The sequence below is a fragment of the Asparagus officinalis genome, chromosome 4 (genome assembly GCF_001876935.1).
Source record: "Asparagus officinalis chromosome 4, Aspof.V1, whole genome shotgun sequence".
NCBI classification, from domain to species: domain Eukaryota; kingdom Viridiplantae; phylum Streptophyta; class Magnoliopsida; order Asparagales; family Asparagaceae; genus Asparagus; species Asparagus officinalis.
In genome coordinates this window covers 143,682,770-143,691,946 of record NC_033797.1, presented here as the reverse complement: position 1 = coordinate 143,691,946, position 9,177 = coordinate 143,682,770, and positions in this window count along the sequence as shown.

Genomic DNA, 9,177 nt, shown 5'->3' with positions numbered 1-9,177 from the left:
CTTTAGTCGTTACAATAAACTCGAATGAAATAAAAAGTTGATCTTTTTATAAGATCTCCTTACACAATGAAAATAAAAAAAATTTATAACTTTATCAAACAAACGCAGAGATCGTTTATCGGTCTTCTGCTTGCGTGTGTGTCTTTGCCTGTGCCGGGGTTTATCAGTGGACCACCGTCGATCAGATCTGATTACTAAAAAATCGGGCAGAGCTTCGTTGATTCGCGAAGGAATCAAGAAACCGTAGCGCTTATCTCGGCAACGGCGAGATAATTGCTCTTCTTAAGATTATCGCAACGGGATAATCTTAAGGAACGAACCCGGGGAACTGCAGATCTGAAGAATCTCTCTCTCTCTTGCGTTGAAGAACTCGATCCGATCTCTCCTCCTCCTCTCTGAAATTCGTGCACCTTCAGTCTTCAATCCGGCAGGGCTTCGCCTAATCTCCAAAATTCCAAATCCTAAAAAATAAGGCTCCATGGGCTGTATTTATAGGCTTCCACGAGATCCGGGTGGTTAAAACTGATCGAAAAACCATCAAAAACACGTCCTAAGTGCGAGACAGCTCGGGGTGTCTCGCACCTGTGCGAGACAGTTTGTACCATCTTCAGTATTTTGGCTCTAATTCTTTCATCCGAACTCGGATTTGAGTGATTCAAGATGAGTTGGAAAGATGACAAATATATCTACAACTTTCATGTTTTGAGTTTCTTCAGATTCTAACCGGATTATGGCCAAAAGTTCTCCACAAGGTCCGAAATACCTTTGGGTGTCTCGGCGCTATTTTGATCATAACCTCCTCATATGACCTCCAAATGACCTGATTACAGATAGGTTGGAAAGATGACAAAAATATCTACAACTTTCATGTTTTAAGTTTCTTCAGATTCAAAACTAATCATGGTCAAAACAGTTCCACAAGTTCTGAGACACCTTTGGGTGTCTCGGCCAGGTCCGAGACACCTTTGGGTGTCTCAGCGCTATTTTGGTCATAACTTCCTCATATGACCTCCAAATTACCTGATTCCAGATAGGTTGGAAAGCTGACAAAAATATCTACAACTTTTATGTTTTAAATTTCTTCATATTCAAAACGAATCATGGTCAAAATAGTTCCATATGTTCCAAGATACCTTTGGGTGTCTTGGCCAGGTCCGAGACACCTTTAGGTGTCTCGGCACTATTTTGGTCATAACTTCCTCATATGACCTCCAAATGACTTGATTCCAGATGGGTTGGAAAGCTGACAAAAATATCTACAACCTTCATGTTTTGAATTTCTTCAGATTCAAAACGAATCATGGTCAAAACAGTTCCACAAGTTCCAAGATACCTTAGGGTGTCTCGATCGTGCCGAGACACCTCGGGTGTCCCAGTTCAGCCTGAGACGTTCCGTTATGTCTGTTTTTTCGTTTTCGCCGTAACTTCTTCATCCGAACTCGGATTTGAACGATTCAAAGTGCGTTGGAAAGCCGACGAGGAGTTCTATAAGCTCAAATGATTAGATCATCTGTGGAATAAATGAGACACGAAGGGTATTTCGTCTTTTGTAAGTGACACGGGGCTCCCGATCAGTTCGTATCCTTATTATTCTGAAACTCCGTTGCTTCACATAGTTCATCAACCCACTTCATGTGTTTGTCGACATCAATCAAGCTCCTGTGACTTGGATAGTGACGTTCATCATCTTCTCTTAGCCTCGAGCTATTCGTGGAGACCTATAGGCAATTTTCAACGCCTACAATCACCACAACCATTTGTTGATAGAGATACAGAACAGGAGGCTTGGCTCTATAAGAATAAGAAAGATGTAGGACACTAAGAACACTATAGTGCAGGGCACATTGGATTCATATGCAGCTTATAAATAAAAAGAAATATGTGAAAATTCCTTAACGTAGACTCAGTATCAAACCAGAGGTTAAATATATTCAGCATAGAGGATATCACCGGAGAATAGCAGCAAAGAATAGCTACGATTTTAGATTTTCGTCGGGATAGTGAATATCACTTATTTAGGAAAATTTTGTTTACTTCTTCGACAAGCAGTTAGAGCTAGTTTGCTTAAAACAGTGAGATATGCCTATAGTTAATTATGAAATCTAGACTAGCATGATGGCAATGACAAGGGAAATAGGCCTATTATGGGACAGCAGTAGGGTAAGGATTTTTACTATCAGTAATAAAGACATTATAAGAAGATAGCAAACATGATTTGATAACACCGCAGCAGCGCATGATTCGGGACACATGATACAATTATAATAAGATCGGACATAGAGCGAAGAATTATCGCAGTACACCAGCAGGAGACTAGCATGATAGAGATCAGAGCCAATAATCTTAAGGCAACAGTTACGGCTAGCATCAGAGGATAGATGTGCTACCGGTTATTCTGAGGATGTAGGGGCCTATAGGCCAAAATTGCGTTATTTAGAGTATTCATCAGTATCAGATGGACCCATGTGTTTCACCGCCAGCAGCGTAGCAGGCGTCAGCCATCAGCAGAGTTTATGTAGTCGCGTCACGTGATCATAGTGCGAGCAGAGTTTTCATAGTAAATTCTTATCTAGCTCGAATCTTGTTGATTTAGAAGCTTCGCATTTTTTTTTATCTATCATGATGTCATAATTAGACATCAACCTGTAGCGTAGCGTTTTGGCATTCCATTATCAGTTTCTACTCCTTTAGGGGAGGTGTCCCTAATAGAGAGTATATGTAGGAGATGTGTAATCAGTATAGATAAGTTTGACTTCATCTTTGTCATGGTCATGTTGGGGATGTTGAATTTCAACGTCATTCTTAGTATGGAATGGTTATTATCCTACAATATCAGTACCGACTATTTTGCTAAAACAGTATGCTTGTGAGCATTCATTGAGATTATATAGATAGTAGCAACCTCATAGGGTAACCAGAATGCGGAGTCATTTCTGGCATAAGTCGAAGAGGTGATGATACGGGATCGGGGTGCAGTTTTGAGCGAGACCGGAGTTGTCTCAGTATATCAGGATGTCTTTCAGGACATACCTATGTTTTCTCCAGTGAGAGAGGTTGTTTCCCTGCATCGAGTTGCAGCAGGCACCGTACCGATTTTCCGAGCACCCTATCATATCTTATGGTACCCGCTGAGAGGAGGGAGCTACAGACTCAGGTAGATGAGTTGTTAACTCAAGATTTTATTTGTCGGAGTTATTTTTTTTCATGGGAGCACCGGTCTTCTTCGTGGGGGAAGAAGGACTATAGCATGCGATTGTATATCGATTATCGTGAGTTGAACAAGGTCACTTCTCGGATCATGGATCCACTGTCGAGGATTTATGACTTGTTCGACTAGCTGTGGGGAGTGCAGCATTTCTCGAAGATTGATCTTCATTCTAGTTTTTTCCAGTTGCGAATGCGGTAAATGAACGTTTCCAAAACCGCATTTTCTGACTCGATATGAGTCTTTTGAGGTCTTGTCATGCCATTTGGGCTGATTAATGCACCCGTGGTATTCATGGATTTGATAAACCGGGTTTTTCGTCCATGTTAGGACCAGTTCGTAGTCATTTTATTAACTACATCATTATCTTTTCGAGATCGGAGACAGAGCGCGAGCAACATCCTCTATTGGCATTGCGGGGATAGTGGACAATCGAGATTAGAGGCATCAGTGATACGCTGAGTTCAGCAAATACGAGTTTTGGCTATAAGAGATTAGATTTTTTTTAGGCCACGTCATCAGCAGGTGGGGCATAACAGTGGATCCAGCCATTGTTGAGGATGTACTTGATTGGGAGCCACTAAGAACCATTACAGGGGTTCGTAGTTTTAGAATGGTATGAGAGAAAGCTCATTCAAGACTTTTTGAAGATTATGATACTACTTACACACCTTACAAAGAAGGGTGTATAGTTTGCTTTGGGCACGGGGTGCCAGGAAGCCTTTAAGACTATTAAGGCTAGATAGACTACAATAACAATTTTTGACTGTTCTAAACAGTGATACGACATTGGTCATTTATGTGGACACGTTATTAGCAGGACTACGAGGTGTTTTGATGCAGACCCGGAGGGTATGGCTTATTTCGCGACAGTTTAGGCACATCGTAACAGATATACAGTGCATCCATGCACAAGGAAAATGTACAAGGATCTGAAGAGGTACTTTTGGTGGAGTGGTATGCGCAGAGAGATTGTAAATTATGTGGCAAAGTGTTATACCTGCCAACAAATTAAGGCAGAACATCAGAGACATGCAGGAACCCTACAGCTTTTACCCATTCCTGAGTGGAAGTGGGCAGATATTTCCATGGATTTCATAATAGGGTTGCCTAAATCAAAGGAAGGAAATGATTCTATTTGGGTTATAGTGGACAGATTGACTAAGTCTACATATTTCTTACCAGTGAGGATGACTTATACGGCAGATATGTATGCGAGGATCTTCATTCGGGAGATTGTTAGATTGCATGGAGTTTCGGAGACGATTGTATCAGATCGGGGCTCAGGCTTCACATCTCATTTTTGGAGGAGTTTCCAGTATGCTTTTGGCAGTCAGTTGTCATTTAGCAGCATTTTTTACCCCCAGACAGATGGTCAGACCGAGAGGGTGAATCAGATCTTAGAGGACATGCTGAGAGCATGCATTATGGATTTTCAGGGTAGCTGGGAGGATCACATCCCACTGATTGAATTTGCATATAATAATAGTTATCAAGCTATCATCAGGATGGCACCGTATGAAGCTTTGTACGAGAGACCTTGCAGATCACCTATATGTTGGGCAGAGCCAGAGGATAGTTTATTGATTTGTCCAGAGTTAGTTAATAGACCACAGAGAAGGTGGCATTGATTCGAGAGCGCATTCTTACGGCACAGAGTCGGCAAAAGAGCTATGCAAATCAGAGGAGACGACCTTTAGAGTTCCAGGTCGGAGACTCAGTTATGTTGAAAGTATCACCGATGAAGGGCGTTCAGCGATTCGGTAGACGAGGGAAACTTGCCCCGAGATATGTTAGTCCTTTCAGGATCATCGAGCGCATTAGAGTTGTTTCTTACAGGTTAGATCTTCCAGCATCGATGTCGAGTATACACGATGTCTTTCATGTTTTGATACTTAAGAAGCATCTGCGGGATGATGAGCAATAGAGAGTGATTGATTCACCAGAGATTGAGATTCAGGATGACTTAACTACCGTAGAGATTTCGGTATGCATACTTGCTAGAGAGAATAAAAAGCTTAGGAATAAAGTCATTCCATTAATGAAAGTTCAGTGGAACCGGCAAGGAGCCGAAGAGATTTTTTTTGGGAGCATGAGGAGGATGTTCGTCGTGACTACCCACACCTGTTTGGACATGTATGATGTTGATAAATTGATACGGGTGTATCTTCTCTTCAGGAGCTTAGCGATCCTCATGGGAGCTTGAGGATAGGAGATTCTCATATCTTGGGAATAGGAGCATGGATGGAGCCAAAGAAGACGGTGAAAGAAGTCAACAGGAGCGAAACGCAAAAGAATAGGGTAAACTAGCAGATCTCTGGCCGGTCGACCGCAGCACACATGCCGGTCGACCGGAAAACCTGCACGATGCAGGGTTTGAGAAAACTCTCTGGCCGGTCGACCGGACCAAGCCTGGCGGTCGATCGGATCGCGATTTCTGGGTTTCCTGTTTCGTTTTGGATTCTGTTTTGACAGGGATTCCTGATTCTTTTGGGCTTGTTTATTTACAAGATTGCCATCCACGTTTGCACATCTATAAATAGGATTGTTTTAGGGTTCTAAACAATCAGACCTAAGGGAAGAGAAATTCTAATAATTGTATTAGGGTTTAAAGAGAGAGTTGAGAGGTTGTTCTCGATTCTAGTGAGATTGTGAGGGAGAGATTGTAATCTTTTGTTCTTCATAATCTAGAGAAGGTATTTTCCTTCGCCTTATACTGAATTGTTCTTGTGTTTTGGTCATCCTCTTCTCAACCCACCTTTTGGTAATTCCGCGACCAAAGGGTGCTCGCACGGCGACTCGTATCAAGTTGGTATCAGAGTACTAGATCCTGTGAAGGGGGGAACTGTGTATAGTCCTTACTCGCTCACAGTACAAGAAGCTTGGCGAGATCCTTAATTCCTCGGAGGGGGTCCAGAAATTAAGGAAGGAAAAGATGTCTGAAGCAGATAATTCAACAAGACTTGATGCCATGGAGAAGCAGATTGAGACGATCGGGACGACTCTTACCCAACTCGTGGGCCTCATCAATGGAGGAGACAAAAAGGAGGAATCTTCTTCGAAGGGTAAGAAAGGACTCTACGAATCCGATGAGGAGAGCGAGAAAGCTGATTCGACTGTTGGACATCAAGGGGGTAAGAATCATTACCAGAATCTGAAGATTGACTTCAAGGTTAAGATTCCTGTTTATGATGGGAGTATCAATGTGGAGAAGCTTGATGATTGGATCGAACGCATGGAGATGTACTTCACTCTCTATGGATATTCGTCCAAGGAGAAAATAGTGTTCGCGACATTGAAGCTTTCAGGACACGCGTTGACGTGGTGAAAATCCTATTGCAAACAGGAGAAGAAAAAGGCGGTGTCGTGGAACAAGTTCAAGGAGCTACTTAGGAAACAGTTCTATCCGGTGGGATTCCTTGAGGAGCGTTGGTACAAGTGGTATGGCTTGCGCCAAAAATTTAATCAAACCGTTCAAGAATACACTACGGAGTTCCAGCAGCAGGCGATGGTCCTTAACATTGCGACAGAGGAATATTCCGTGTTTATGAAGTATATGGCGGGATTGAGCGATTACATCCGAAAGGAGATGAGGTTATTCACGGTCGAGACTATTGCAGATGCGAGCGTGAAGGCCATTGCCATTGAGGGCAAGCAAAAGAAGAGCAACGAAGCAAAGGGGGATGCAAAGCAAGTTGGAGGCGAGTCTAGTGGTTCTCAGTTTAAGGAGGAGAAGAAGAAGGGTGATCCAGGGAAAACAGGGCTGATTTGTAGTCACTGCGAGAAGACGCATGTGGCTGATCGTTGCTGGGATAAGTATCCTCATCTGAAGCCAAAAGGATTGAAGAAGAAGGAGGAGAAGAAGGCGTACGTGATAGCACAGGGTCCGAAGGAGGTTCCCGGGATGACCGAACCCAATAGCAGTCTCAACCTTATGGCGGGGAAGCAGGCCACCAAAGAAGATGACGACCCGAGGGAGCAGCTCTTTGTTCTGAAGTTGCAGGTCAAGACCAGTTTAGTGGATGCTATTGTAGATCCAGGAAGTCAGAAAAATCTGATATCTGAGGCGTTAGTACAGAAGCTGGGATTGAACTGGGTCTGAAGGCGGTCAAGCATCCGAAGCCCTATCCATTGGGGTGGATTCAGAAGGAGGAGAAGCTAAGTGTAGTTGATCAATGCACTGTAAGATTTACGCTCCATGAGTCGTATATTGATGAGGTCACATGTGACGTAGTTTCATTGGATGTTTGTCAGATTATACTGGGCAATCCGTACTTATAGGATAGATATGCGATCTACGAGAGGCGGGCTCAGAAGTATACATTCACCAAGGGTGGTGAAAAGTTCATATTTCGTTCGGCATCTCTTCCGAGGGAGACAAGCTTGGGAACGGTGACGCGAGCGAAGAGACTAGTGAATGCAAGCAAGAAGTTTGTCTCGCTGTGCATTAGACTTCCAGAAAAGCCATCGATTAAGGATTGCAACTTGGAGCGAGAAGTGACTACGACGAGACGCGGGATGAATGAGTTATTTCCGATCGGACGTCGAGATCAGATTCCTAGCAAGGCCAGGTGATTCAGAAAAGGAGGAGGGGCTCGCGAGTTCCCTCAGTTTCAGTTCTAACTTGAACGGGACTTCAAGTTCCTAAAGGGGGGACCCATGATACGGGTGTATCTTCTCTTCAGGAGCTTAGCGATCCTCATGGGAGCTTGAGGATAGATGATTCTCATACTAGCATGAGAATAGGGGGTGTCAAACAGTCAGAACATCAGAGACATGCAGGAACCCTACAGCTTTTACCCATTCCTGAGTGAAAGTGGGCAGATATTTCCATGGATTTCATAATGGGGTTGCCTAAATCAAAGGAAGGAAATGATTCTATTTGGGTTATAGTGGACAGATTGACTAAGCCTACACATTTCTTACCAGTAAGGACGACTTATACGGCAGATATGTATGCAAGGATCTTCGTTTGGGAGATTGTTAGATTGCATGGAGTTTCGGAGACGATTGTATCAGATTGGGGCTAAGACTTCACATCTCATTTTTGGAGGAGTTTTCAGTATGCTTTTGACAGTCAGTTGTCATTTAGCAGCGTTTTTCACCCCCAGACAGATGGTCAGACCAAGAGGGTGAATCAGATCTTAGAGGACATGCTGAGAGCATGCATTATAAATTTTCAGGGTAGCTGGGAGGATCATATCCCACTGATTGAATTTGCATATAATAATAGTTATCAAGCTATCATCATGATAGCACCGTATGAAGCTTTGTACGGGAGACCTTGCAGATCACCTATATGTTGGACAGAGCCAGATGATAGTTTATTGATTTGTCCAGAGTTAGTTAGACAGACCACAGAGAAGGTGGCATTGATTCGAGAGCGTATTCTTACGACGCAGAGTCGGCAAAAGAGCTATATAGATCAGAGGAGACGACCTTTAGAGTTCCAGGTCGGAGACCCAGTTATGTTAAAAGTATCACCGATGAAGGGCGTTCAGCGATTCGGTAGACGGGGGGAAACTTGCCCCGAGATATGTTAGTCCTTTCAGGATCATCGAGCGCATTAGAGTTGTTTCTTACAGGTTAGATCTTCCAGCATCGATGTCGAGTATACACGATGTCTTTCATATTTCGATGCTTAAGAAGCATCTGCGGGATGATGAGCAACAGAGAGTGATTAATTCACCAGAGATTGAGATTCAGGATGACTTGGGGGGAAGCTTTCCCCGAGATATGTTAGTCCTTTCAGGATCATCGAGCACATTGGAGATGTTTCTTACAGGTTAGATCTTCCATCATCGATGTCGAGTGTACACAATGTCTTTCATGTTTCGATTCTTAAGAAGCATCTGCGGGATGATGAGCAACAGAGAGTGATTGATTCACCATAGATTGAGATTCATGATGACTTGACTATCGTAGAGATTTCGGTATGCATACTTGCTAGAGAGAATAAAAAGCTTAGGAAT